The sequence below is a fragment of the Lissotriton vulgaris genome, chromosome 10 (assembly GCF_964263255.1).
Source record: "Lissotriton vulgaris chromosome 10, aLisVul1.2, whole genome shotgun sequence".
Taxonomy (NCBI): Eukaryota; Metazoa; Chordata; class Amphibia; order Caudata; family Salamandridae; genus Lissotriton; species Lissotriton vulgaris.
Window position 1 is genome coordinate 541,827,657 of NC_141698.1, and position 16,529 is coordinate 541,844,185.

Consider the following 16,529-nt stretch of genomic DNA (forward strand, 5'->3'; position numbering starts at 1 on the left):
TGCCTCCAGCCTGGTAGTAGAGAACAGCTCCTTGTCCGCGCAGCTACAGAGAGAAGTGTCCCGTCCTCCACCTGACTGCGGCGACAGCATCTGGTTCCCTCCTGGTTCCAGCACCGTCACTGGCTAGTGACCGAGACTCTGTCCCCTTCCCTTTCAGGACTTCTTCTTCCTAGTTCCATCCTTGGAACCACCGGACTCCTCCATCTGGCTGCCTGCCAGCAACTCCTTGTTTCAGGCATCACCGGGATCAACGCAGCAAACCCGACACCACTTCAGCCCTATGCACCCGCAGCCTGTGGGTTAGGTAACTAAAGCTTCTAGGTGCTGAAGTCTGTGTTCACTATCCTAGTGTTCAGGTCCACTGTTTTCCCTCCATCCAGCCGGGTTCGTCCGGAATCCGTAACTTTGTAAACTGTAGCATCCATAGACGTTGGTACGCATCCCGCGTGAGAGTTTCCACTCTGCACGTGAGTCCTGTGGGCCTCCTACTCCTTACTTACCTAGTCATTAGCGTAGTCCCAGCGATCCTCCAGCCTCTGCATCTCCTTACAGTACTTTCTTTCCTCGCATTCCATTGTTCTTAGTATATGGTTTGTCGTGCCCCTAGGGCACCATTGTAAATCGTGTAGTGAGTGTATTTTTCCGAAGAGTTTGTCATGTGCTTAGCCCTCTGACCTCATAAAGAGTTCAGAGGTGTTGTTAGTTAATAAATACTTGTTTATTTTCATAACTACCTGTGTGGTGTCCTTTCATGTGGTATTCAAGGGGTGATATGTGGTAAAACAGCTGGCTTCACATGCCAATAGAGTTTAGCCTAAGACTGCTTTGTCCATGCTACCATTAGGATAGCTGGTCTATAAGGTTGACTTACAACCAATCACCATAAGGGTTGTTTGGACTGATACAAGGTGATCACTAGAACTAGTGAGCATCATATATAGCAGGCCAACTTCTCACATGGTGGACTTGTGCATGTCCTCCAGGAAGTTAACAATAGCATTATCCACTCCCATAGCCCTCATGGACTTCCATAGCATCCTGTCGAAAGCCGATGACAGATCCATGAAGGCCAGATGGATGGTCCTAGAGCGTGCAAAAGTATACTTGCTCAATATCAAGAACAAATTGAGACATTGAGCTATAGTGGACCGACCACGCACAAAACCGGATTCAACTTCAGACAAGATCATATGTTCCTCAGCCCACAATGTCAGTCTCTGATGAAGGACCCGCCCTACCACCTTTACCACAGAATAAATTAAAGAAATAGGTCTGTAGCATGATGTACTATTTCTGTTCCCTTTTTTGAAAACCGGAACTATTGTAGTTGTTGCCCATAACTTAGGACAGCCGTGCTGTGCTGCCGCATTGAATACCTGTTCTAATAACAGGGCCCAAAAGGAAGGATCCGATTTAAAAAGATCTGGGGGAATCCCATCCGGTCCAGGTGCTTTACCCACCTTTAATCTCAATATACCTTCCTGAATTTCCCCCATCTCAAATTTTATTACTGCCTCATATGTGTCATGAGGCTCCCTAGCACTATGTCCATTCCTGATATCGGACACAGATTCAAAGTGTAATACCCACTCCTCCTCGGTTATGTAGGGTTTAAGGCCCCCCCCCCCCATCCTGCGTAAACGGAGGCCTGTTCACCACACCCCAAAACTTCAAACTATTTCTATGGGTGCTAGATTCTAGCAATTCCCTCCATGCTTCTTTAGTGCTTCCTTTCTAATAATGAGGGCCGCCTTATACCCCATACGACAGTTTACAACATCAGTTTTATTTCAGTTTTTTTTTTTGTTTTTTTTACAAGGCCTCCCTCAACATTTTTGCAGCTTTGGAGCAGTGGGGTCAAACCATCTAGGTCCCGACCTAAAATGTCCTTTCGCTGGGGTAGATAGAAGCATGGACACCTTAAGTGAAAATCTCTATTGGCATAGATCGCTCCTCTAAACAGATGGACAGTTCATAGCTACATAACCTCATTGTAAAATATTTCTGGAGTAACTTGAGACCATTTTAATCTAAGTCTACCAACAACTAAGAGTAGTACACCCTTATTCACTTCCTCTATACCCTTATCTGCCAGTAAAGCTGACAGGTACAGTGTTAGAGGATTATGGTCACTGAATTCACTCCATGAGATTTTAAAATTCTTCACAGAAGACTGTAATGAGGGTGAAATTAAGATATAATCTATAAAAGATCCCTTTCCTTGGCCCTTAAATGTAGGCACAGTATATTTAGTGCAAGGGGCAGCTAAGGAATGGCAGGAGCTGTAGTCCTCAGGCCGGCCAGGCAGAATACAGGCTCCAGCCCCCAACGTCCCCACGGGTCAACTACGCCACCAAAAATCACCTCCGCAGGTAAAATCATGGAGTCCCCGCAAGGCAAGTGGCTGAGCAGAGTGCAATGTCAGCTCCTCCCTTCTAAGACACTGGTCACTTGTGGGGCTTGGAGTCCCCTCAGGTACAAACAGCAGCAGCACTCAGAGTGGCGTCCCGCGTCGCGGGAAAACTTCAGCGCTTATGAGCGCAATGTCAGCTCCTCCCTCCTGGGAGACTGGTCACTTGTGGGGCTTGGAGTCCCCTTAGGCACAAACAGCAGGCATTCCAATTATACAACAACCAAGGCTACACAAAAGGTGCACCTGACAAATGACTTGCCTCTTGGTTCACTAATGGCATGTTTTCATAATGGGGTGGCATGAATGTTTCCATAATCATGTTTCAAAACTATCACTGCTAATAAATGATTCTCAATGCAGTGATATAATCTGACCAAATGCTCATACAGGTTTATAAAATACACTTTTAAAATAAAGTTTGTAGAGAGTTTATCATATTTTTACATGTTTAGTGCATGATGCCTTTAAAACCAAAGGTGTTCCTAAAGAGAAGTTGTCTAGGACATCTTCTTTTCTTCTTTACCATTAGTTTGGTTGTGTAAATAAAGTACATCTGTTTGTTTCAGCTTTCTGAATGCTCCTGCTCTGTCAAGTAAACAGCAGGACTGTCAGCTGCTCACAAGGGAGCCGCAATTCAAGGTCAGGAGGGCCGCAATTCAAGGTCAGGAGGGCCGCAATTTAAGGTCAGGAGGGCCGCAATTCAAGGTCAGGAGGTCCACATGCGGCCCCCGGGATGTACTTTGAATATCCGGATTTAAATCAAACCCCTCTAAACTGCGAGCTAACTGCAATTGTGACCGACTGTATAATAGTAAAATATTAGGTGTTTAGAGGAGTTCTGACAACTTTTGGGCCTGGTACCACTGCACCATTCCAATCAATATCCCTCTGTCTGCAAGGTAACTAAACTAGTGGCTGCCTGTTTATTAGTCAAATATAGCAATTTTAGATGTTTAGTGGTGTCCCTGGAGCTTTTGGTTCTGGTGTCACTGCACCTGCGGCACGATTAAAATCATGACCCGGTTGTCTGCTAGGTAACTTCACTTGTGACTGCCTGTTTCGTTTGAAATTTTAGCAATAATCTGGGTTTGGTAAGGTCCCTAGAGCTTTTGGCTCCAGTACCACTGCACCTTCTGCACCATTCAAATCTAGTCCCTTTTAACTGCAAGGTAACTGCAATTGTGACCTCCTGTTTAGTAGTCAAATATAGCAATATTAAGTGCTTAGAGGAGTTCTAACAACGTTCAGGCCGGGTGCTATTACACCTGCTACACCATTGATATGACCCTGTTGCCTGCAAGGTAACTGCACTTGTGGCTGCCTGTTTGGTAGTAAAATATAGCACAACTCTAGTTTATTAACTTTGTTTTTAACATGCAATGTTTATTACAACATTTAGAATTCGATCCTGATAACTAAATAGATGAAGTTGAAAAAATCTATCCGATATGTATATAAAGTGCAAAGAAAGGTACTGAGGCAAAACTAAGGAATGCCACAAGTGTTCAAAGGCTTGAACATCTGCATTACACTGCTAAGTAATAAAAAACAAGCATTCCAGCATACTGTTAGAAGCGGTCTTCCTTTTCCGTGGGAAGAAATCTTATCTTGACAGTAAATGAGGCTTAAATAGTGTCAACAGTTTTAGTAGAAATATCGTAAATGTGTGCAGCCAAGGGAAGATGTTAAAAAAAAGTTCCACACAAGCGAATGAACACAGAAATTCGGCCCAGGGAACTGATAAAAGCCCCCTTTTAAAGATACATTAAATAAAAGAGATTTCACAAGCACAGTACAAGCGCTGTGCAGCGAAACCTAAAAAAAAAAACAACACTAGCATTGTAAACCTCTGCATTTGTAAACCAATAGAAAATGGCTTGAATGGTGCTACGTGTGTGCTAATGGCCGCGTTGTAAAAGTAACCAGTGGAAATGCCAATGTTCTAAGAGTTACACATCAACTGCAGGCTCTCTATGGTACTCTATCTAGGAAAGGCTGTGAGAAGTTGTTTTCATCAGTTAAACTCCGTAAAAAACGTATTTGGCTTCTTCTACTGTCTAGGGAGTGCAAAACCCTTTTATCAGCATCATGATAAACTCCATGCTGGATTACAGCAACTGTCTGCATTTTGTTCTTTCAGCTTTAGCATTTATCGGGATGCAAAGTGCAACATTCGTCTGCAGTACGTGCAGTCGTTGGACTCAAAAGGAGAGGCCCTGTCCCCAGGCAATACAATCAATCAATCAGGGATTTGTATAGCGCACTACTCATCCGTGAGGGTCTCAAGACAGTGGGGAGAGGGAAGGGAGGATTTCGGGCAGCTCTGGCTCATCCGAAGAGCCAGGTCTTGATGCTCTTCCTAAATGCTTGCAGTGTGGGGGTTTGTCTGAAGCTGAGGTGGGAGTTCGATCCAGGTCTTGGCTGCGATGTAGGTCATGGCTGTCTGTGGTACATCAACCCCCGCTACAAAGTACTGCCTCAGGTACCCTATCTAGAATAGAATGTGACAAGACAGTGGTATTCTCAGCAGTGTGCAACATTTTCTTACAATACTCCTGACAAAAAAACGTGACGCCTACCTGTGATACCCTGAGTTACTAGTTATATATTTTGGTTCCCATTAATTCAGCCATATGTGACATTCTACTGCGGTTGCTCACCTACAACCATTTATTTGACGTGACAATGTAAGGTTCCATATCTTAGCCAAAAGTATGTCATTATTTCATGCGGTTGCAAAAACAACAAGTGATGGACTGAGTGTGGATCAATGTCACACACTCCCCCAGTCAAAAGATCTGGGCCCAAATCCATCGTTTTTTTGCACTCCACACCACCCTGGGTTAGACAATGGCGATATGCAAATCAGCTCTGACCCTGTTGCCCCATGGGAACAGTCCAGTCCGAACTACAAAAGCCATGTCCTTCCCAGAACGGAATCAAGCATCCGAGGACCGGACCGGTTTCGAGGTAACACCTCTCATCAGCCCGGCTAGCTTGACTCCAAGTGGTGTGGAGTGCCTGGGACCCACGTCTGGGCATCCCCAGCGCACTTAGGGCGGCAATTGCAAAAACAACAAGTGATGGACTGAGTGTGGATCAATGTCACACACTCCCCCAGTCAAAAGATCTGGGCCCAAATCCATCGTTTTTTTGCACTCCACACCACCCTGGGTTAGACAATGGCGATATGCAAATCAGCTCTGACCCTGTGCCCCATGGGAACAGTCCAGTCCGAACTACAAAAGCCATGTCCTTCCCAGAACGGAAACAAGCATCCGAGGACCGGACCGGTTTCGAGGTAACACCTCTCATCAGCCCGGCTAGCTTGACTCCAGTGGTGTGGAGTGCCTGGGACCCACGTCTGAGCATCCCCAGCGCACTTATGGCGGTAATTGCAAGCCGGGCTGATGAGAGGTGTTACCTCGAAACCGGTCCGGTCCTCGGATGCTTGATTCCGTTCTGGGAAGGACATGGCTTTTGTAGTTCGGACTGGACTGTTCCCATGGGGCACAGGGTCAGAGCTGATTTGCATATCGCCATTGTCTAACCCAGGGTGGTGTGGAGTGCAAAAAAACGATGGAATTGGGCCCAGATCTTTGGACTGGGGTGAATGTGTGACATTGATCCACATTCTGTCCATCACCTGTTTTGTTTGCAATTACCGCCATAAGTGCGCTGGGGATGCTCAGACGTGGGTCCCAGGCACTCCACACCACTGGAGTCAAGCTAGCCGGGCTGATGAGAGGTGTTACCTCGAAACCGGTCCGGTCCTCGGATGCTTGTTTCCGTTCTGGGAAGGACATGGCTTTTGTAGTTCGGACTGGACTGTTCCCATGGGGCACAGGGTCAGAGCTGATTTGCATATCGCCATTGTCTAACCCAGGGTGGTGTGGAGTGCAAAAAAACGATGGAATTGGGCCCAGATCTTTGGACTGGGGTGAATGTGTGACATTGATCCACATTCTGTCCATCACCTGTTTTGTTTGCAATTACCGCCATAAGTGCGCTGGGGATGCTCAGACGTGGGTCCCAGGCACTCCACACCACTGGAGTCAAGCTAGCCGGGCTGATGAGAGGTGTTACCTCGAAACCGGTCCGGTCCTCGGATGCTTGTTTCCGTTCTGGGAAGGACATGGCTTTTGTAGTTCGGACTGGACTGTTCCCATGGGGCACAGGGTCAGAGCTGATTTGCATATCGCCATTGTCTAACCCAGGGTGGTGTGGAGTGCAAAAAAACGATGGAATTGGGCCCAGATCTTTGGACTGGGGTGAATGTGTGACATTGATCCACATTCTGTCCATCACCTGTTTTGTTTGCAATTACCGCCATAAGTGCGCTGGGGATGCTCAGACGTGGGTCCCAGGCACTCCACACCACTGGAGTCAAGCTAGCCGGGCTGATGAGAGGTGTTACCTCGAAACCGGTCCGGTCCTCGGATGCTTGTTTCCGTTCTGGGAAGGACATGGCTTTTGTAGTTCGGACTGGACTGTTCCCATGGGGCACAGGGTCAGAGCTGATTTGCATATCGCCATTGTCTAACCCAGGGTGGTGTGGAGTGCAAAAAAACGATGGAATTGGGCCCAGATCTTTGGACTGGGGTGAATGTGTGACATTGATCCACATTCTGTCCATCACCTGTTTTGTTTGCAATTACCGCCATAAGTGCGCTGGGGATGCTCAGACGTGGGTCCCAGGCACTCCACACCACTGGAGTCAAGCTAGCCGGGCTGATGAGAGGTGTTACCTCGAAACCGGTCCGGTCCTCGGATGCTTGTTTCCGTTCTGGGAAGGACATGGCTTTTGTAGTTCGGACTGGACTGTTCCCATGGGGCACAGGGTCAGAGCTGATTTGCATATCGCCATTGTCTAACCCAGGGTGGTGTGGAGTGCAAAAAAACGATGGAATTGGGCCCAGATCTTTGGACTGGGGTGAATGTGTGACATTGATCCACATTCTGTCCATCACCTGTTTTGTTTGCAATTATTTCATGCGGTATCGCCACTGTAAAGGTCCTGCGTGCTGCCAAACATTGGTTCCCAGTCCCTGACTGAATAGATTCAAACTAGGATGTTTAATGTTTAAATACCACAAACAACTTGAACCAGACTCTGAATCAGAGGTGCACGTAGAGTGTTCTGTGCAGACAGCTCACATGCTTCAATTCGCACCTAGGTCTAAGCCTAGAATATTTGGTAGCAGAGTCTTGACGTGGAATGTTCCGATTTGGGAAACTACCGTCTTCCTCTGCAGCTTTTCACCCTCATTCACATACTTCAAGGCGATTTGAAAACACATTTATTCTAGAGTCTGAAGTAAAGTAGGAGTGTACAGTGCCCCAGGGAGGAGAGGGTGCGGGGGGAGCCCACCCCGCCTCCTGTCCAGCGGCAGGGTACAGACCCTGGGCTGGTGGACCAGTGTCAGGATGCCATACCTGACTTGGTGGGAGGAGAATAGAGAAAGGGTGCCAGGCACCTGGGGCTACCACCCCCACTCTCTGACGCCACAACGGTTGGAGGGGCTTGAAAGGCATAAGGCCTGACTCATCATTCACATTTGTCAGTGGCCACTGTGGCTGGCTCGGAGGGACAGAGTCGCCTCTGGGAGGGGGGAAGGGCCACACCCTTCTGTTGGCCTTGTGGGTACTGTCTGCCTGTTGGGACACATCTGTGAGCAAAGTAAGTTTAGGTGCTGAACAGATGGGGTCCACGGGTGAGAAGGGTTCCCCAGGGGTCAGCTTAGTGGGCCCTGAGAGTATGGATAGAGGGTTCAAACTAAGTTCAGGAAGGCGTAAAACGGGAAGAAAACACTGCTGTTGCGGGCCAGGTCCCATGTTCTATTGCCCCAAGCAGGGAAGTCCATCGAGCTATGGATTGGTCTACCCTGGCTTTAGGCTGGAAGGGGGTTGTGTTGGAAATGGCCCTTATTACAGGGTTATCCACAAACTTTTTGCTTCTTCCTCCTGACTTGTTTGTGTTGGTTTTAGGACTCTGGGCACTTGCCCACTGCTAATCAGTGCTAAAGTGCATATGTTCTCTGTGTGAATTGTGTTATGGATTGGTGTTTCCATGATTGGGTATTTTATTTACCAGTTAGTCCCTAGTAAAGTGCACTGAGTGTGCCAGGGCCTGTAAACCAAATGCTACTAGTGGGCTTGCAGCACAGATTGTGTCACCCACGTGAGTAGCCCTAAAAATGTAACTCAGATGTGCCATTGCAGAGTCTGAACACAGTTTGTAGCTGTCATGACGACTTGGCCAGTGCACACACTTGCCAGTCCCTAACCTTCCCTTTTCTTACATGTTAGTCACCCCTAAGGTAGGCCCATGGTACCCCTGTGCGTGGGGTGCAGTGTATGTGAAAGGTAGAACATGACCTGGTGTGTGTGGCATGTCCGGCTAGTGAATTACAGCCTGTTTCGTTTCTCACTATTGCAAGGCTACCTGTTCCCCGTAAGACAGAATGTGAAGTGTATTTATAGCATCTTCTAAACATAACTGGCCCTGGGAACTAGGTAGGAAAATACAATTTAGTATGCCTGAACTCAGAATGTGAACATGCATCTTTTAGTGAAGGTGATTTTTACATTCTGTGTTGGAAAATAACACTTTTAGAAAGTAGGTATTTTCTTGCTCAGTCATCCCGTGTGCCTCTGCTGGAATGTGGATTGCCTGTCTGGGTTTTGGATGACAGGAGGATGGGGGGGCAGGAGTGGCTCCAGATAGTCAAGGTGGGTCAGGAAAGGGCTGAATAGACATGGTCTGCGATGGGGGAAGGGATAGGAGATTTCCTTTCACCTCAAAGGGCCGTTCTACCTCTGACAATAACGTCTCCACCTCCTGCCAGGAAATCACACCAGAGAAGGCAGAACTGTTTCTGGCTGGGCACAGACACTCTCTGCCTAAGAGATCAAGGGATTTTGGGATATAAATATTGGGGCCCAGACCCCTGAACTTTAGAACTCTTTTGGATCAAGAAGACTGCCAAGAAGAAGAGCTGGAGAAGCTGTGAGGAGGAACTACCACTTTGCTGTGTGCTTTGCTGCATTGGCCTACAGAGGCTGCTTCTGTCTTGGGCAGCGAAAGGACTGGACTGAACTTTCTGCAATCTACTTTGGGAGTTTCTCCAAGGGCGTGAGGTAGAGCTTGCCCCCTGTTCACAAAGTCTCAGGAACAGCTAAGACTTCAAGCTCTTCCGCCCTCAGCACTAGGGACTGTGTTTTGTGCTGCAACAGAAGAAAAGCAACCAGACGACGTCTACGATGCAGCTGCCAACTCAATGTCCTGAAGGCACCACCACAACGCGACCCTGGTCTCACCGACTACACCTGCTGACGCCGCCGAGCCGCTGCTTTCACCGCGACCTGTAGGCACCGCACTTCACACCGCCTCGCTTCACGATGACACCTTGGCACTGCAGAGGACACCGCTGCACACGACCCAGGTCTCACCGACTGCTGACGCCGCCAGCAAGCCACTGCTCGCACCGCCATCTGTGGGCACCGCACTTCGCACCGCCTCGCTTCACGACGTCGCCTTGGTATCCCCGAAAACGCTGCTCCACGCCGAAATAGACGCCGCTGCTTGCACCGTGGTTCGAGGACACCGCTTGTAAAGTTACACGACGCACCACCCTCAACCCGCAATGCAGCCTTGGCCTACCGACGCCATCGACTCCAGTTCGTCAGCCGACAACAGCACTTCAGCACCGCCGCCGCCGCTTGCACCGTGACCGGCCAGCACTGTGACGAGCTCTGCCTTTATCTCGTGTCGGATACCTGGTCTCACCGACGACGCCCTCAGATGCCGCCACATAACCGCTGCTCGCAACACGACCTGAGGGTACCGGACGCCGCACCGCAGCACACAACTCCTGCCGACACCAGGGCTCCCGACTCCAAAAGAGAGATCGACCTGCAACGCGTGTGACTTAGAGGGCCCAGACGACTCCTGCACCGACCTCCGGAACCGACGCCTGCGGACGCAGTGTTTTTGGAAGTTCAACAATAGGTCGCCGACACCCTGCATTTCTAAAAGGTACTGTTTGCGGGTCTTCCCGACACCGTAGCTGGCCTGCGACACAGCGGTCAGCCAGAACTGTTTGGATTTGTTTGCTCACGACGCCATAATAACCCCGGACGGAGCTATCGACATCAAGGTACTATTTTTAAAGCATATTTTGATAAGTGAAGCTTTTGAAGTACAGTATTGTGGATTTTATCGTTTTTGGTCTTGTCATAAGTATATAAAAATATTGTATATTTTTCTAAACTGGTGTGGTGTCCTTTTGTAGTGCTTACACTGTATTACTGTTGGTTATGTACAAATGCTTTACACACTGCTTCTAAGATAAGCCTGACTGCTCATGCCAAGCTATCAAGGGGGGGTGAGCTGAGGTTATTTTAGGAGTGTAACTCCCTCATCCAGACTAGAGTGGTGGTTTCTGGCTGGCTTTGGTTTCTGGCTGGCTTTGGCACCTGCCCTAGCCTGCCAAAAGGAAAATGTTACTTACCAGTATGCACCTGTTCTTGGCATGTAGGGCTGCAGAACCACACATACACTTTGTTGTTGTCTTGGAAGAGTCTTTGTCTGTTGAATGACTCCTCCCTTAGATCGTAGTGCGCATGGGCATCGACTCCATCTTCAGATTGTTTTCGCCATTGGGCAAACGATGGAGTTGTAGGATTACAGATAAAGATGACCATGTGTTGTGTATCTAAATAAGATAATACCGGAACAGATACAGGTAGCCGGGTGGGCATGTGTGGTTCTGCAGCCCTACATGCCAAGAACGGATGCATACTGGTAAGTAGCATTTTCGGTTCAAGGCATATGGGCTGCAGACCACACACTATTGCATAGATTGCACATCAATTTCTCCTTTAGCGGCGGCCACTTGCATCTGTTGCAGTAGTTTGAAATAACGTTTTGAGTATAGCCTGGTCCACACTTGCTTGTTGTTTTGCCTGCACATCTACACAGTAGTGTTTTGTAAATGTGTGCGGAGTAGACCATATAGCTGCTTTACAGATGTCATCTAATGGTATATTTCCTAGGAATGCCACAGATGCCCCTAACTTACGGGCAGAATGAGCCTTAGGGAGGATGGATAGAGTATGTGTTGCTTTTTGGTAACAAATTTGAATGCACTTAAGAATCTATCTTGCAATGTCTGATTTTGAAATAGGATTGCCCTTATGTGGAGAAAAGGATACAAACAGTTTAGTTTTACAAAAAGGCTTTGTCCTATCAATGTAGTAGAGAAGTGCTCTTTTTACATCTAATGTATGTAGAGCTCTTTCTGCAACTGTTTGCGGTTGGGGAAAAAATATTGGCAACTCAATAGATTGGTTGAGATGGAACGGTGAAATGACCTTTGGCAGAAACCTTGGATTTGTCTTAAGAACCACTTTATTGTGATGAAGTTGTATAAATGGTTCTTGAATTGTTAATGCCTGGATCTCACTCTCCTGAGTGAGGTAAAAGCAACTAAAAAAGCAACTTTCCATGTAAGGAACTGTAATTCACACGTATGTAATGGTTCAAAAGGAGGACCCATAAGTCTGGTGAGAACAATATTTAAATTCCAAACCGGAGAGGGTGGTATTCTGGGAGGAATTATTCTTTTGAGTCCTTCCATAAACGGTTTGATTGCAGGTACTCTAAACAATTACAAATGTTGTCTGTTTTGAAGAAATGCTGCTATGGCAGCAAGATGTAACCTGATTGAGAAGTATGCTAAGTTAGATCTTTGCAGATGTAACAGGAAGCATATGAATTTTTGTATGGAAACATCTAAGGGGTTGATGTTATTTGTGCAATATACAGCAAACCTTTTCCACTTCATTCAATCTGGTTGTAAATTTAGATATCCAAATTCTAAGACCTCAGGAGCCAAATCGCTAGATTGAGCTGCATTGGGTCTGGATGAATAATCTTTCCATGGTTCTGTGTCAGTAGATGTGGGGAGAGTTGTAATTTATGATGTGATATAATGGTGATACTTGTAAAGCGCACTGTTACCCCATCTCGGGGTGTCCTGGCGCTGAAGACCGCTGGGGAACCCGTCCTGGCTTTCCCTGTGAGATGGTCCCTTCTGGGTATCTCCAAGGTGAAACCAGGCATCCCCGGCGTCTGTGGGGGGCCGTTGTAGAGATGAGGCAAGCTTAATGCCCAGAGTTGCCGAGTGTGATCCCTGGTTAGAGTAGGCACCAAGGCTCGAATTATCAAGTCCGTTGACCCTGGTCCACGACCCTGCCGCGTCGGGAATTGAACCCTGGTCCCGGGGCGTTCTCTGCTTCCGGGTCTGCCGCCTCTAACCAGTGAGCCACACCACTCCACGTGGTACTACTGAGAGCTCTAGTAGCGTGGTGTACCAGGGTTGTCTTGCCCACTTTGGTGCTATGAGAATCAATGTGCGAGAATGTGGTTGTAGCTTGCGTACCACGAATGGTATTAGTGGGAGAGGTGGAAAAGCGTACGCAAATTTGTTTGACCAGATCATCCATACCGCATTAAACTTCACAAGTTGACCTCGCACACCAAAAACAATATAATAAACACGATATTAGTGCATGGTAAACATTTGTTTTGTGACAAAGATGGAATCCAATAGTTCTCCCAAGAAAATTCCAAGTCAATTATCTTCGTTTTATTCTTTCTTTTATTATTCAAAATTTGCAGATAAAAATAGCCAACGCGTTTCGTCCGAAACCGGACTTCTTCAGGGCTTAACGCAGTGTATCTTTATGCTACACGTCCCATCCGTCTTGAAAGAAGTCTGATCAAATGGGGTTTTTAATTGTATAGTTGGATGGTCAAGCAAATCTTATATCGTCCGTAAGTTATATTCCAGTTGGAAAAGAGAAGAATAATGTATAAGCCATGTGTTCGGCGTCGTCGTCTCGTCCGTGTGCGGTCGTCTGGTCTGTCGGTGAATACCGTATTGCCTTTGGATAATGGGTGTGGGTATCTGGCGGCGAAGCTTGGGCATTTGGAATTTTGGTGTGTAGCAAACAGATCTATCTCTGGTTGACCCCACTTTTGAAACAAGATATGAACTCACAAACCCAAACGGATGACTACCAATTTCCGACCTACTCTCTTAGCCAGCGATTGCTTATTTTTATGCTTCCTATAATCTTATTGAAACTGGTTACACTGATTTTCCATTATGAAAATTTGGGGGAAATGCTAGCATACATCAAAAACCTTTTACTAAATGATGCTGCTAAGAAATTGTACTAACATTTTACAGTAGTTAGCGATTTGTTTTTCCTATTTGCATTTTTTTCTGAATATTTTAGTTTGAAAGCAAACAATCATCAATCTTGCTTTCACGCTTCTGCAAATATTTGCATCTAATCAGAGAGCCCTCTGGGAATATTATACATAGCTTTATATTGCTAAACTTTGAAAACGTGTGTACACATTTTTATATTGGAACCACTGTAAGTAGTGCAGTCCGAACGTACACCAATTACTTAGAGCACTCATTCTATTAATACAGGCTTTGCATTAATGAACCATAAACAGGTTTGAACAGCATCAACACAAGGACACAAATATAACCTTAACTGCAGACAATGCCCTTCCCTGATCCATAATGTGGTACTGTAGACTGACAGTCAAAGGGTTTGTGCTGTAGGGGGTTAGGCCTACCTGTCTTAAGAACAAAATACACATGAAAACTTGTTGCCGTTGACCTCAAACAATATGTCCTGGGCGTCGGGCTAAGAAAAAAACTGAAAAACTATGAATATTGTAGAGCAAAGAAAAAAGGACTACATAAATTACTCATCACTGACATGAACTTTTTCCTATGTTTCTGTAAATACTACACAGTACATTAAAGGGCACAGTACAAATACCAAACGCTCACATTAGGTGCACAGAAATTGTAATTGTATTTATATATCGCTTACTACCCCTGACGAGGGGTCAAAAGTGCTTTTTGGCAAGTAGCACTCTACTCCAGAACCCCAAAGGATTAGTGGTGGATTAGTATATGGAAATAGGAGTATAGCATTAGTATAGGGAGGTACGAGTTAAATTGAGAGGAGGACATGCGTGTCTGTTAGTTGGATTGAATGAAGCAATGGATGGATACAGTAGGGAAGAGAACCAGAAGTGTTAATTGGGAGATCATAATAGTAAGTTCAGGTCTGGGATGAGTAAAGGAGAGATGGAGGAGGGAAAAGCTTGTAGAAAGGGATTAGGGAGAAAAGAGAATCAGAGTAGAAAATGAGGTTTGGACTAAGTCAAAGGAGAGATAACATGAGGGAGAATTTGATCGGGTTGTTTCGGAGATCACAGTAAATTCATGTTTGCAGTGACCCAGGAGGTGTAGAGGAGGGAGGAGTCTAGGAAGGGTTATTTTAGAGATCAAAGTAGTAGAAAGGATTTGGGATGATTCAGATTCCAAACCCTTTCTACTACTACAATCTCCAAAATAACCTAGCTGGAGGATAAATTGATAGAGGTGTAGGTTGATGGTAGAGCAGAGTAAAGCTTTCAGGAGAGTAAATTTTTTTTCTTGTACAATAGGACTAAAACAAATATATAGACATGATTACATAGTAAGGGAATATATGTAAGGAATATAATATATTGAGATTTGTCGACTTTGTGGAGTAGAGAGCAGATATTTATGTTTTGGTTTTCTGTGAAAGATTTGAATGTGCAGTACTGCTGGTAAGTAGTATTTGAATAGTACGGGGTGGTGATGTGTTTTGGAGAAGAGTGGGTATGTGTGAAAGGGGATGGACAAGAGTTACAAGTGTTTGCGTTCGGTTTGAGCACTGGAATAGGTAATGCGTGCAGTGGAATGACGTGTAAGGATTGAATGGTTGTGTGTAATTGGTAAAAAGAGGAGGCGGGTGTTGGTAGATGCTGTGATTGAAGACCGAGTATAGGTTTTGTCATGATGAAAGAGTATCTGTTGGGAGCAAGTAGAAAATAGAGCTGGTGCAATGACAATCTCAAGCCATAGAGCCACCCATTAAAGGAGAGGTTAGAGACGCCATAACAGGATAATCAGAAAGATCAACCAATGAAAGTGCCCCAGAGTATACAACGTCTTTTGAGGTTACACTCACCTCTTATGTTCTTTTCTTCAAAACAATGATTCCCCTTGTGGATTCCACCTGGCTTTCTAAAGAATGCGCCAGATGAATCAACGTGACAGATGCTGTTAAAGAGGCATACGCTCTACGACAAATGTGTGTTGGTACCTTTTTCCATCAGGCCAACCCCTCAATACCAATCGGACCTCATCTGTGCAATTCAACTTTACTTTACTTTCTAGTATTACTAAAAAAGAAATAGAATGACATTAAAAAAAATGCTACATTTCTATTCTTGCCCCATGGACTTGCTTTGGGTTACAGACTTTTATAGAAGGTGCTGTTCCCATTAAGGTCAACCGAACATAGCTATACCAAATTTTATTTGGTTTTAGCCTTTGTATTTTAGTAATATTTCATAGCTATATTTTCACCATTTCATAGCTTTGTCTTGCTACCAACAGGTCATGGTCTTGTCTGTATTTTTTTTATTGTAAATACTTACACAATCCATCATTGCCCTAAGAGTAAGTTTCGAGTTTGTCCAGTGCTACTATACAAGACACAAGGATACCTTAGAAGTTATCGGATTTGGGCCTTTTCTGGTAGTTCCTTACTACTCCCTCATTCCTATCCTACCAAGAGGTTTCTTACATGAATCCTATGAAACTATGTCCACTTCACTGCCCACATCAATGCCCCCGTCCCCTCATACAACCTGTATGCATAACCTACGTTTCGCCTGTAATACAAACTTAATACTGAAATGGTAACTGAATATTTTGGCAAAAAGAGTACTGTATCATCTGTGCATTATCAGTAGCAGTGTCTTTCCATTTCTTCCAAGTCATACAGATGATGTGGTCCGCATGGTTGTAATGTTTCAATACAAAGTTAAAGGCATTTACCCCCAGCCTTCCATCAAGAAACCATTCAAATAGCAAGATCTCAGCTCTATACAGACCAAGTCGATCTAAAAAGACAGACATTCTCCGATGCCTCTGTAGGGGCTCCTTAACAAGCAAAACTGGGAGTTTCAAGCCTTCTGCTT